The sequence below is a fragment of the Ornithorhynchus anatinus genome, chromosome 1 (assembly GCF_004115215.2).
Source record: "Ornithorhynchus anatinus isolate Pmale09 chromosome 1, mOrnAna1.pri.v4, whole genome shotgun sequence".
Classification (NCBI taxonomy): domain Eukaryota; kingdom Metazoa; phylum Chordata; class Mammalia; order Monotremata; family Ornithorhynchidae; genus Ornithorhynchus; species Ornithorhynchus anatinus.
In genome coordinates this window covers 3,444,057-3,458,594 of record NC_041728.1, presented here as the reverse complement: position 1 = coordinate 3,458,594, position 14,538 = coordinate 3,444,057, and positions in this window count along the sequence as shown.

Below are 14,538 nucleotides of genomic sequence, written 5' to 3'. Positions count from 1 at the left end.
TTTCCCTCCTTCCCCTCCCCTTCCCTCCCTCTTCTTTCCCCCTTCCCCCTCCCTCTTCTCTTCCCTCCTCCCCCTCCCCTTCTTTTCCCTCCTCGTCCCCTCCTTCTTCTTTTCCCTCCTGTCCCTTTCTTTCCCTCCCCTTCTCTGCCCCCTTCCCCTTCCTCTCCTTTTCCCTCCTCCCCCTCCCCTTCTTTGCCTTCTTCCGTTCCCTCCTCCTCCCTCCCCTTCTTCGCCTCCTTCCCCTCCCCCTTCTTTCCCTCCTCCCCCTTTCTCTCCCTCCTCCCCCTGCCTCGACCTCCCCCTACCTCCCTCCTCCTCCTCTTCCCTCGCCCTCCCCCCTTCTTTTCCCTGGCCCTCCCTCATCCTCCCCCTCCCTCTCCCTCCTTCCCTCCCCCCGGCCCCCGGCAGACTCGGCGGGTCCGGGGGATGGGGAGGGGGTTGGAGAGGGCAGCTGACCCCCCGGAGGGGCGGCCTGGAACCCGGGAGATTCCCCCCTCCCGGCCCCCTCCCCCATCCTGTTTCCCCCCAGCCCCTAGGCGGGTAAACAATCCCCCTCTCCGACCGAGCGGGAAAGTCCGGTGGAGGGGGGGGGGGGGGGCAAGAGTAAGGGACACCCAATCTTGTGAGTCATTCATTCGTTCAAGCGTAATCTATTGAGCGCTCACTGTGTGCAGAGCACCGGACTAAGCGCTTGGAAAGTCCAATCCGGCAACAGAGAGAGACCATCCCTACCCGACGACGGGCTCACGGTCTAGAAGGGGGAGACGGACGACGAAACCAAACCAGTGGACGGGCATGGCTAGCCTCGAAATAAATGGAACTCTAGACAGATGCACATCGTTACTCACGAGCGGAAGCCATGAGGCTGGACCTCCTTCTCCCCACCTCCATCCCTGGGGTCGGGGGGAGGGGGAGACCCTCAGGGCTGCCACGGTGCCAACGCCCGGAACAAAGGCCCCTCTGTGCCGAGCAACAGAAGCCATCCCTCAGAATGACACGGTGTCTGCATCCCCTCCTTTTCCCACCACTGTTCGTTGGTTCGATCCCATTTATTGAGCGCTTACCGTGTGAGCGCCTCGTACGGTGCTCTGCAAGCAGTAAGCGCTCAATAAATACGATTGGACGGATGCGGGGCACCGTACGAAGCGCTCGGGAAGTGCAGTCCGGCATCGACACCGCCACCGTCCCGCCCCCGTCTCTCTGGCCTGCGACCGTGGCGTCATCCTCGACTCCTCCCTCTTACCGCCCTCGTTTTGTCACCGGATCCGACTGGGTCCGTCTAATGATCATTACGATTACGGTATTCGTTGAGCGCTTACTCTGTGCCAAGCACCGTTCTAAGCGCCGGGGTAGGTACGAGGTGATGGGGTTGTCCCACGGGGGGCTCACGGTCTCGTCTCCGCAACACCTGAAGAATCCACCCCTTTCTCTCCACCCAGACGGTCACCACCGCGGGCGTACCCCCTCTCGACTAGCACGTCGGCCTCTCTGCAGACCTCTCTGCCCCCGGTTTCTTCCTTCCCCAGTTGACCGTTATTATTATTATTATAAATCTTCGTTGAGCCCCTGCAGCGCGTACTAAGTGATGGGGTAGACGCAAGATGATCAGGTCCAAGGAGGAGGTCTCGGACGCAGATGAGGAAGCCGAGCCACCGAGAGGTTAAGCGACCCGACCAGGGTCACGCGGCAGGGAAGCGGCAGAGCCGGGATGGGGACCCGGGGGCTCTGACTCCCAAGTTGTTTCCGCTGGGCCGGGTGGTTTCGCCGCACGCTTTCCGCCAGGCTACGCGCACTTCACTCCATCGCCCGGTCGCTTTTTTCTGAAACAGCATTCCGCACACATCTCCCCGGGCTGCCCGTTCTTCTCTGCGTCGGCCGGAGACTCCTCCTCGCCATCGGCTTTGAGGCTGTCCGTCGCCCTCCTCCCCTGCCACGCGACCCAGCCCTCGCACTCTGCTCCTCTAACACCGACCCACCCGACCTCCAGTTCCCATCCGGCAGACCTCTGGCCTCCCCATCTTCGAGGCCTTCCTAAAAAAAAATCACACCTCCTCCAGGGAGCCTTCCGCGATTAACCTTTCCTCTCCTCATTCTATGCCCATCCCCCCACCTAATACCGCTCCCGCACTTCGGAAATGCTCTCCCACCCCCAACATTTACGTACCTGCCTTTAAGCTTCTTTGCCTTCCCCCTATCTGTAATTTATTTCTGTGTCCGTCTCCCCCGCGAGACTGTAAAACTCCTCGAAAACAGGGATCGGGTCTGCCGGCTCGGTCGTACACTCCCGAGAGCTCAGTACAGAGCTCAGCACCGAACAAAGCTAGTCGATACGCGCTATTGATTAAAAATCGATAATAGTAAGTACGGTACTTCTTCGGCGCTTACTCTGTGCCAAGCACCGCGCTAAGCTCTAGGGTAGATACGAGATCGTCGCGTTGGACCCACTCCCTGTCCCACACGGGGCTCGTCGTGTATACATCTACGATTCTATTTATCTATTTTGTTGGTATTTGTTAAGTGCTTACTATGTGCGGAGCACTGTTCCAAGCGCTGGGGTAGATACGGGGTCATCGGTTGGTCTCACATGAGGCTCACGGTCTTGATCCCCGTTTTCCAGATGAGGTCACTGAGGCACAGAGAAGTGAGGTGACTTGCCCACAGTCACGCAGCTGCCAAGTGGCAGAGCCGGGATTCAAACCCGTGACCTCTGACTCCCAAGCCCGGGCTCTTGATGGAATTGATGCCTGTCTATGTGTTTTGTTCTTTATCTGTCTCCCCTCTTCTAGACTGTGAGTCCGCCTTCGGGTAGGGATTGCCTCTATCTGTTGCCGAACTGTGCTTTCCGAGCGCTCGGTACAGTGCTCTGCACCCAGCAAGCGCTCAATAAATACGATTGAATGAATTTAGGTAGGAGGAAGTGGGATTTAAAATCCCCATTTTCCAGACGAGGAAACTGAGGCCCAGAGAAGAGAAGTGACTTGCCCGAGGTCCGATAGCAGACAAGCGGCAGAGCCGGCATTAGAACTCAGGTCCTCTGACACCCAAGCCGGGGCTCTTCCCATCAGGCCGTACTGCTTCTCCATCGATTGAATGGAGAAGAAGTAAATTGATCGAATTTACCTTCAGGGTAGGCAGTAAAGCACCAGATTCGTCTCGGCTGGAAGCTTCGAGGCCAAAGGGACCCTGATTTCTGGTAAGCGGTGGTGGGAGTAGGGGTAGGGAGTCACCTTACCGTGTACGTGCGTGTGCGCGCACGTGTCTGCGTCTCCTCCTGGGCCCCGGGCAGCTGGGCTTTCCCCTCCTTCCCTCCCTCCCTCCAGCCCCGCAGCTTCCAGAAGCGACGGGACCCCGTCCCGATTCCGAAAGAAGTCAATTTCCCTGGAAAAACTGACAGGATCCAAGCCCCTCTCTTGCAACGCCTAGGTCATGCACCAAGCTCCTAGGGTTAGCTGAAAAATGTCTGTGTGTGTGTACTCGGATTGTCAGTGGTAATAATAATAATAATAACAATAATGGTATTTGTTAAGCGCTTAACTATGTGCCAGGCACCGGACTAAGCACTGGGGTGGACGCAAGCAAATCGGGGCGGACGCCGTCCCTGTCCCACATGGGGCTCACGGTCTCAATCCCCATTTTACAGCTGAGGGAACTGAGGCCCGGAGAGGCGAAGCGACTTGCCCGAGGTCACACGGTAGACAAGTGGCTGAGCCGGGATTAATAATGTTGGTATTTGTTAAGCGCTTACTATGTGCACCGTTCTAAGCGCTGGGGTAGACCCAGGGGAATCAGGTTGTCCCACGTGGGGCTCCCAGTCTTAATCCCCATTTTACAGATGAGGGAACTGAGGCCCAGAGAAGTGAAGTGACTCGGCCACAGTCACACAGCTGACAAGGGGCAGAGCCGGGATTAGAACCCATGACCTTCTGACTCCCGGGACCGTGCTCTAGCCGCTACGCTATGCTGCTTCTCACAGGGGAATAGGTGTGTGTGCGCGTGGACTCGTATATTCAGCGGGGGACTGCGTGTGCATTTGTATATTCATTTAATCGTATCTATCGAGCGCTTACTGTGCGCAGAGCACTTGGAAAGTCCAATTCGGCAACGGATAGAGACAATCCCTACCCTACAACGGGCTCACAGCCTAGAAGACAATGGGCTTTGTGTGTGCATGTGTGTGTGTGCTCAGTGGGGGAGTGTGTGCACGTCAAGATTAGACTGTGAGCCCATCGTTGGGCGGGGACGGTCTCTACCTGTTGCCGCATTGTCCATTCCGAGCGCTCGGTCCAGCGCTCTGCACATAGTAAGCGCTCAATCAATACTATCGAATGAATGAATGAAAGATGTGCGTGCAACGGGCCGGAATTAGGCCGTGGACATGGAAACGTTGTCCCGCCCCGCTCCCCTTCGAAGCGGCCCGGCCAGGTGTGGGTTGAGGGGTCTTCCCCGGCCGCAACCCGGCCAATCCCACGGATTCGTCCCGGGCGCGGGGCCCCGCTCCGTGCCAGGGGCTGGAAACCGGCGGGGCCGGCGGGCAGCGGGGGAAGGAATGGTGGGGCCCAAGCGGGGCAGGGCCCGGAGCCAGGGGAAGATTGGGTTCCCACTGTGACAAAGAGGGCTCTGTGGGGAGGAATCGGTGGGCCTCTGTCCTCCGTCTGCACACACAAACCCCCTCTGTCCCAGCCCATCCCCTCCTGCCGAGGGCACCGACCCGAAAACCCTCCATCCGGGCGCCGCGGACGATGTAGCGCCCGCAGCCCGTCCCCCCTGGGGCATTTCCCTCTGAAGTTGGCTCCGTCGGTCAGCCGGCCGGTCGTACTTATAGGGCGCTGACTGCGAGCAGAGCACTGTGCTAAGCGCTCGAGAGAGTACATTAAAAAACAACAGACGCAGCCCCCGCCCGCAATGAGCTTACAGGCTAGAGGCTTGATGATGGTCCCTCATTCATACATTCAATCGTGTTGGTATCTGTTAAGCGCCTGCTACGTGCCGAGCGCCGTTCTAAGCGCTGGGGGAGATACAGGGTCATCGGGTCGTCCCACGTGAGGCTCCCGGTTAATCCCCATTTTCCAGATGAGGGAACTCAGGCCCAGAGAAGCGAAGCGACTCGCCCACGGTCACACAGCTGACAGGGGGCAGAGCCGGGAGTCGAACTCACGACCTCTGACTCCGAAGCCCAGGCCCTTTTCCACCGAGCCACGCTGCATCTACTGAGCGCTTACCGTGTGCAGAGGGAGAGCTTATAGCCTGGAGGCTTGATGATGGTCATCCATTTATTCCTATTTATTGAGCGCTTACTGTGTGCAGAACACTGTCCTGAGCGCTTGAGAGTACGATTGAAAACAACATAGACACATTCCCTGCCCAGAATGAACTTAGAGTCTAGAGGGAGAGCTTAAAGTCTGGAGGCTTGATGATGGTCATCTATTTATGCCTATTTATTGAGCGCTTACTGTGTGCAGAGCACTGTACTAAGCACTTCAGAGAGTACAATGAAAACAAGATAACAGACACAATTAAAGGAGCAGCGTGGCTTAGTGGAAAAAACACAGGCTGGGGAGTCAGAGGTCGTGGGTTCTGATCCCAGCTCTGCCACTTGTCAGCTGGGGAACTCTGGGCCACTCGCTTTACTTCTCTGTGCCTCGGTTACCTCATCTGTGAAATGGGGATGAAGACAGTGAGCCCCAAGCGGGACAACCTGATCCCCTCGTATCTACCCCGGCGTTTGGGACAGTGCTTGGCACATAATAAGCACTTCACAAATACCATCATTACTATTATTATTCCCTGCCCACAGTGAGCTTACAGTCTAGAGGCTTGATGATGGTCATTCGTTCATTGGTATTTGAGCACTTACTGTGTGCAGGGCACTGTACTAAGCGCTTGGGAGAGGATGATACAACGATAAACAGACACATTCCCTGCCCACAACGGATCTGAGCTGAGTTTTCAGGGATGGAGGATGAGGGCATCAGTGGGAGGGGGGGGTATGCCGCGGCTGCCTGGAGAGGTCTGGGAGGGAGAACAGGGGAGTGGGAGAAGCTCAAGGGTGGGGGGTGGCTCAGGGGGGTTTTAATTTTAGAAGCAGCGTGGCTCAGTGGAAAGAGCCCGGGCTTGGGAGTCCGAGGTCATGGGTTCGAATCCCGGCTCTGCCACTTGTCAGCTGTGTGACTGTGGGCAGGTCACAACTTCTCTGGGCCTCAATGACCTCATCTGCAAAATGGGGATTAGGACTGTGACCCTGTATCCACCCCAGTGCTTAGAACAGTGCTCTGCACATAGTAAGCGCTTAACAAATACCAACGTTATCATTATTATTATTATTTGGGGGGGGGGTAGGGGGTATGATATTTTGTAAGTATTTACTGTGTGCCAGGCACTGTAGTAAATGCTGAGTAGATACAAGGTAATCAGGGGGTTAACAACCCACCGGGGGCTCACAGTCTTATTCCCCATTTTACAGTCGAGGTAACAGAGGCACAGAGACGTGAAGTGACCTACCCAGGGTCACGCCGCGGCCAAGTGACGGAGCCGGGATTAGAACCCAGGTCCTCCCGGCTCCCGGGCCCCGTGCTCGCTGCTGTTTGGGAAGAGGTTGGAGATGGCCAGGCAGGGACTGCCCTACTTTGGGGGTGAGTCTCCCAGCCCCATCTCACTGAGATGGTAATAATAATAATAATGACGTTGGCATTTGTTAAACACTTACTTTGTGCCAAGCACTGTTCTAAGCACGGGGGGAGATACAAGGTGATCAGGTCGTCCCACGTGGGGCTCACAGCCTTCACCCCCATTTTCCAGATGATGCAACGGAGGCCCAGAGACGTGAAGCGATTTGCCCAAAGTCACACAGCCGGCAAGCGCTGGAGCCGGGATTAGAACCCATGACGTCTGACTCCCGAGCCCGGGCTCTTTCCACTGAGCCGCGCTGCTGGTGAGACTCTGAACCCCCTACAGGGATAAAGACTCCTCAGGGAGGGTGGAGTGGGGTTGATGGGGGCAGGTGTGGCTAGGAAGGACAGGTACCAGAGGGGAAACGGAGGAAGGGAGGAGGAGAGGGGTGTCGGGGAGAAGTTTGGGGGGGGAGGACAGAGGGCCGACTCTGGGGAGGAGGTGTCCCAACGGGCCAAGAAGCCGGGATTGGGGAGAAGCTTCCCGCCAGGAGCAGGAAAAGAGGAAGCGGGGAGAGGGACAGATCCCTTCCACCTGCCCCTTCCTCCGGAATCCAGAATTTCCTACCATTCCCAGCGTCCTACAATCAGGGCAGAGAGGTCTCCCTTTAATAAACAGTGATGGCACTTGTTAAGCGCTTACTACGTGCAAAGCACCGTTCTTTGGGACCCCCCCCCCCGCCCGAGCCTACCCCTGCCCCTCGCCAGTTCAACCCATACCGCAAGCGTCGTCATCATCCGAGATCTTTTCATCCCTCCCAATCCCGCCTCCGGACTCTTTCCGGATTCATTCATTCGATAGTATTTATTCATTCAACGGTATTTATTGAGCGCTTACTACGCGCAGAGCACCGTACTAAGCGCTCGGAATGGACAAATCGGCAACAGATAGAGACGGTCCCTGCCCTCTGACGGATCCAGATCCGCTCACCGGGCAGGGAAGTTGAGGTGGATGGTATTTGTTAAGCGTCTACCATGTGCCAGGCACCGTTCTAAGCGCTGGGGTAGATACAAGGTAATTTCAGGTTTGTCCCACCTGGGGCCCACGGTCTTAATCCCCATTTTACTGAGAGAAGTGACTCTCCTAAAGTCACGCAGCTGACAAGGAGCGGAGCCAGGATTAGAACCCACGACCCCCGACTTTCCACTGAGCCACGCCGCTTCTCACGAATCGGGGAGCCGCCCGGCCCACCAAGCCCTCCTCCTCCAGGAAGCAATACTGGAAGCAAACTGGAATCGGCTTCTACTCGGCCTCGATATGAGGAAAAGTCCCGAAATGGGCTTCCTGGGTGATGGGGCCTCTAGACCGTAAGCTTGTTGGGGGCAGGGAATGTGTCCTACTAATTCTGTTATACCGCTCTCTCCAGGACAGTGCTCTGCGCATAATAATAATGTCGGTATCTGTTAAGCGCTTACTACGCGCAGAGCACCGTTCTAAGCGCTGGGGGAGATACAGGGTCATCGGGTCGTCCCACGTGAGCCTCGCGGTTAATCCCCACTTTCCAGATGAGGGAACCGAGGCCCAGAGAAGTGAAGTGACTCGCCCGCGGTCACGCGGCCGACGAGCGGCAGAGCCGGGAGTCGAACCCGTGACCTCTGACTCCGAAGCCCGGGATCTTTCCGCGGAGCCGCGCTGCTCCCCCACAGCGCCACGGTACATACGATTGACCGACGGATCTTTTTTACGGCATTCGGTGAGCGCTCACTACGTACCGGGCACCGTGTAAGCGCCAACCTAATCGGGCTGGACCTGTCCCAAAGGGGGCTCACAGCCCGAAGCCCCACTTTCCAGATGAGGCAACTGAGGCCCAGAGAAGTGAGGTGACCTACCCAAGGTCACGCAGAGCAGGCGAGCGGTAGAGCCGGAGTTAGAACCCAGGTCCTTCTGACACCCAGGCCCGGGCTCTACCCATTAGGCCACATCACCGCTTCTCTAATTGACTTCTCTGATTGACTGGGCCGAAGGCAGGAGCTGTCAGGGCCGGTGGAGATGATAAATGTTGGTATTCGTTAAGCGCTTACTATGTGCCGAGCACCGTTCTGAGCTCTGGGGTCAATGCGAAGTCAACGGGTCGTCCCGCGTAGGGCTCGCAGTCTTCATCCCCGTTTTCCAGATGAGGGAACTGAGGCACAGAGAATTTAAGTGACTTGCCCAAGATCACACAGCTGGCAAGCGGCAGAGCTGGGATTAGAACCCAGCTCCTTCCACTGAGCCACGATGGCCCGTGTCCTGCCCCGAGGGTGTTCAGGTCAGTAGAGGGATGGGGGAAATCCTGAATTCTGGGCCCACCCCCTTCCCCGTCGTCCCACCACCAGGCAGAAGCTGAGGGTGGGAAGGGGCTTCCCCTGCATCCCACCGCTCCGAACGGTGCCGATCGATCGATCGATCGGTCGCCGGATCGCAGGCGACATTCTGGGAAAAGACCAGAAGCCTGCCTGCCTGGGACAGAGGATAAAGACTTCCTCGGGCCAGGGCTGAGACGGGACACCGGCATAGCCTAGTGGACGGAGCACGGGCCCGGGACTCGGAAGGTCATGGGTTCTAATCCCGGCTCCACAACCTGTCTCCTGTGTGACCCCGGGCAAGCCGCTTCACTTCTCTGGGCCTCAGATACCTCATCTGTAAAATGGGGATTGAGGTGGCGAGTCCCGGGTGGGACAGGGACCCGATTACCTCGTATCTACCCCGGTGCTTAGAACGGCGCCTGGCACACGGTAAGCGCTTAACGAATACCATAATTATTATCATTAGCTTCCCAGACCTAGTGAAATCTCACCTCAGTGAACGGCAGGAGGTCCCGCTCCTGAGGAGACTCACGTCCGAATCCAGTCTGGCCCTTTGAGGCCCTGCTTTGGTGCACGGCCTAGTGACTCTAAGCCCGTTGTGGGCAGGGATTGTCTTTCTTTATTGCTGAATTGTACTTTCCAAGCGCTCAGTACAGTGCTCTGCACACGGTAAGTGCTCAATAAATACTGATCGAAAGAAAGAATGAATGAATGAACGAATGAATGGCAAGAGCACGGGCTTGGGAGTCGGAGGACATGGGTTCTAATCCCCGCTCCGCCGCTCATCTGCTGGGTGGAGTCGCTTCACTTCTTCGGGCCTGTTATCTTGAAGCGGCGCGGCTCGGTGGAAAAAGCCCGGGCTTGGGAGTCGGAGGTCATGGGTTCGAACCCCGGCTCTGCCACTTGCCAGCTATGTGACTGTGGGCAAGTCACTTCTCTGTGCCTCGGTTACCTCATCTGGGAAACGGGGATGAAGACTGTGAGCCTCACGTGGGACAACCTGATTCCCCTGTGTCTACCCCAGCACTCAGAACAGTGCTCTGCACCTAGTAAGCGCTTAACAGATACCAACGTTATTGTCTTTCGAAGGGGGATGAAGACTGCGAGCCCCACGTGGGACAACCCGATGACTCCGTGCCTACCCCAGCGCTTAGAACAGTGCTCGGCACCTAGTAAGCGCTTAACAGATACCGACATTATTAACATTATTAACATCGACATTATTTCACTCGATCGTGTTTACTGAGCGCTTACCATGTGCACGACATCGCGGTGAGCGCTTGGGAAAGTACAATACAACGCTGAACAGCGACGGTCCCCGCCCACTACGAGCTCACGGTCTGGAGTGAGGCCTCTTCCCTCCTCACCCATCCCGGGACGGATGGGCGGGCACTGGGGGCTGCGTGCTAATGAGTGGGCCGAGCTGGCCGGGGTGGTCTCTGCCCACCCTGCCGGACCCCTCGCCCCAAGACCGACCCCGAACTGGGGGCAAGAGGGAAAGCGGGTCCCGGGCCGAGGGGGGTCTCCGCTGCCCCCGGGCAGGCACGGGGCCACGCGTAACGGATGGACGACGCGGATAAATGAAGACGCAGAAGATTATGTAAATACACGGCGGCCTCCCGGGTCGGCATGGAAACGCTGCCAGCCTGCGGCCACCTCCCGGGGTTACGAGGCCAGCGGGTCCTGTGAGCGGCCCTCCGTGCTCCGCCTACAGAAAGCGCTCGATAGATAGGGCCGCGGGACGTTTGAAGGTTGCCCCTCTGGACCATCTAAGACTCTCGACTTTTCCTTCTCTATCCCCGCCTTTCCTCCGGTGGACCTTACCTGTTATCCTCTCTAGACTGCAAGATCGAGATGGGCAGGGGAGGTCGACCACCCGTGTCGTATTAAGTACTCGAGCGCTTAGGACGGCGCTCTGCATCCGGAGAGTGCTCGGTAAATACGACCCATCGATTCTCCTTACTTATCCTCGCACCGTTCCCGCTACAACCCAGCCCACACCCCGCTAATCCCAAACTATCCAGGTTCCCTGGCTCTCCCCTCATCCACCGTCGACCTCTCCCTCCTGCTTGGAACTCTCTCCCCTTCTGTATCTGACAGATCGCCATTTTCCCCGCCTTACCGAAGTCTTCATCTCCTCCAGGAAGTCTTCCCTGACTGACCTCGCGTCCATTTTCCCTCCCTACCGCCCCAACCACGTAATAATACTGATAAATTACTGATTGTGGTACTTGAGCGCTTACTACGCACCAGGCGCCGTTCTAAACGTTAGGGTATATATATATGTTGATCAGGTTGGACGCGGTCCCTGGCCCTCACGGGGCTCGCGCTCTTCATCCCCATTTGACGGATGAGGTGACTGAGGCTCCGAGAAGTGAACTGCCCGAAGTCAGCCAGCAGACGGGTGGCGGAGTCAGGATTAGAACCCGGGTCCCGCTGACTCCCGGGTCCGGGCTCGATCCATTAAGCCACGCTGCTTCCCGCTGTATATCGTCCCAACCCCTAAGCACGAGTACTTATCCAACCTCTACCCGTATACCGATCAATAAACTGACGGTATTTACTGAGCGCTTACGGTGCGCAGTACACTAAACCAAGCGTCTGGGAGAGTACAACAGAACACAGTTGGCAGATATATTTCCTACCCATAAGGAGCTTACAGTTTAGAGGAGGTGACACTCATTAATATAAATACATTACGGATATGGATGTACCCTTATACCCGGTTGCTTCCTTTTCCTGAAATTCATTGGAACGTCTGTTTCCCCACCAGAATCTAAACTTCCAGAGGGCAGGGAATGTGTCTACCGACTCCACTGAATTACCCTCCTCCAAGCGCTTAGTACAGTGCCCTGCACAAAGTCAGCACTCAATAAAAGGGCCTGGGTTCTAATCCTGTTTCTGCCACTTGTCTGCCGGGTGACCTGGGGCCAGTCACTCCACTTCTCTGGGCCCCAGTCACCTCGTCTGTAAAACGGGGATGAAGACCGCGAGCCCCATGGGGTCCGGTGTCCAACCTGACTACCTCGTATCGATCCCAGCACTCAGAACGGTGCCTGGCACACGGTAAGAGCTTAACGAACGCCAAAACAAATAAATGTGGGCAAGTCACTTAACTTCTCTGTGCCTCAGTTCCCTCATCTGTAAAACGGGGATTAACTGCGAGCCTCACCTAGGACAACCCGATTACCCTGTATCTCCCCGGCGCTTAGAACAGTGCTCTGCACATGGTAAGCGCTTAACAAATACCGACATCATTATTATTAAATACAATAGATTGATTGATTGATCGAATCGCCACGGACGGCTCACCCACAGATCCTTGTGCCGAACTGTGCTGGGTGACCTCAGGCAAGTGGCTTCACTTCTCTTTGCCTCGCTTTCCTCATCCGTAAAATGGCGACTCAACACTCCCACTTAGACTGTGAGCTCCACGGGGGGGGGGGGGGAGGGACTGCGTCCAACCTGATGATAAACTCGTGTCTATCCCGGGGCTTAGAACGGCGCTTGACACGCAAAAAGCACTTCACAAATACCATTAGAACAACAAAAAAGCTCAGCCATTCGATCATATTTATTGAGCGCTTACTGAGTGCAGAGCACTGTACTAAGCGCTTGGAAAGTACAGTTCAGCAATAAACAAATCCCTCTACTGTATACTCTTTGTGGGCACAGATGAGGTCTATCTATGCTATTGTCTCGTACTTCCACTTTGCTCCTTTAATGCTAATATTCTCACCGTTCCTCGATCTCGTCTGTCTCGCCACCGTCCCCGTGCCCACTTCCCGCCTCTGGGCCTGGAACGCCCTCCCTCTTCCTATCCGCCAGACTACTCGTTTTGTTGTCTTTCTCCCCCATTTAGAGCGTGAGCCCGTCGTTGGGCAGGGACGGTCTCTGTCTGTTGCCGAATTGTACGTTCCAAGCGATCAGTACAGTGCTCTGCTCATAGTAAGCGCTCAATAAATACAGATGAAGGAATATCGACAATGACTCTCCCCCCATTCAAAGCCTTCCCGAAGGCCCACCTCCTCCAAGAGGCCCTCCCTGACTCAGCCCTCCTTTCCTCTTCTCCCGCTCCCTTCTGCGTCGCCCCGTCTTGCGCTTTCTTCACGCCCCCTCCCAGCCCCACAGCATTTACGTTCACATCCGTCATTTTATTTCTATTGATATCTGCCCTCCCCTCTAGACTGTAAACTCATTTTTGAGCAAGAAGCGTGTCTGTTTATCATCATATTGTCCTCTCCCAAGCTCTATCCGCTAGGCTGCTTCTCATTTCCGGTTCTGACCTCCTAGAGAGAAATCGGTCGAAGCTCGATTTCTCTCTCGCCGTATCCTTTCACGACCGCCCCGGTTCCTCCCCGGGGCGGTGAATTTTCCGACCCCCGAGGTCAGGTGCCTGGGAACCCAACAGGTTCGCTCTCTATCTGAGAAACTCTCTGGCCCTGCTTTAAAATATAAAACCCCTGGGTTCCCTCTCCTCGAAGTCTCGGCTCGGAGGCTGAACGCCTCAGCTAGGCCTGGGCTCAGAGGCGGTGGCCGTCCCCGCTCGCTGCTCGGGCCTCCCAGAGAGATGGCCGGCAATCAATCGATTATAATAATGACGTCGGCATTTGTTAAGCGCTTACGATGTGCAGAGCACTGTTTTAAGCGCTGGGGTAGATACAGGCTAATCAGATTGTCCCACGTGAGGCTCACGGTCTCAATCCCCATTTTCCAGACGAGGGAACCGAGGCCCAGAGAAGTGAAGCGACTCGCCCACAGTCACACAGCTGACAAGCGGCAGAGCCGGAATTCGAACCCACGACCTCCGACTCCCAAGCCCGGGCTCTTTCCACTGAGCCGCGCTGCTTCCCACGCCGCTTACTGTGTCCAGAGCACTGTACTGACCACTTGGGAGAATACATTGTAACAATTTAACCGACACACTCCCTCCCCACAGAGAGCTTACGCTGTAAAGGGAGAGACAGACATTAATATAAATAATTTAATTACAGATATGGGCGTAGGCGGTGCTTAACGAATACCACAGTTATTATCAGTATCATTGCTATTATTACTAGCAGACCCCCAGAGCCCTCGGCCCTGATCCAGAGTCTGCCCCAGAGGCCTTCTACCAGAACCTCCGCCCCCCGAATCCTCACCCCCGGGGTCCCCTTTTTCAGGACAATCACAGTGACATTAATGCTACCGTTAAGCATTTACTATGCGCCGAGCACCGTTCTAAACGCCGGGGTAGATACGACAGCGGCCAGACACATTCCCTGCCCGCAACGCCGCTCTTCCGCTGCCGGTCACGGCTGACCCGTGAGGCCCCCGGGGGGCCGTGGACTCCAGCCAGAGAGGAGACCTCTCGCGCCCGCGGCAGCTACGGAAAAACCGGCCCGGGGCGGAGGTTCTGAAAACGGCAGCCCGCCCGCCGGTCTCCCTTGGCAATTTCCCTCCGTGAAGGAAAAACACCACGCGTTTTTATTTTCCGCGGGGACGGAGGGCCCCGGGCCGCGGTGCCGGCCTCTCCTCGGTCGAGCTGGCCCGGGCCCAAGGCGGTCCCGCCGACACCGCCCGCCCGTGGGGTGCCGGGCGGCGGACC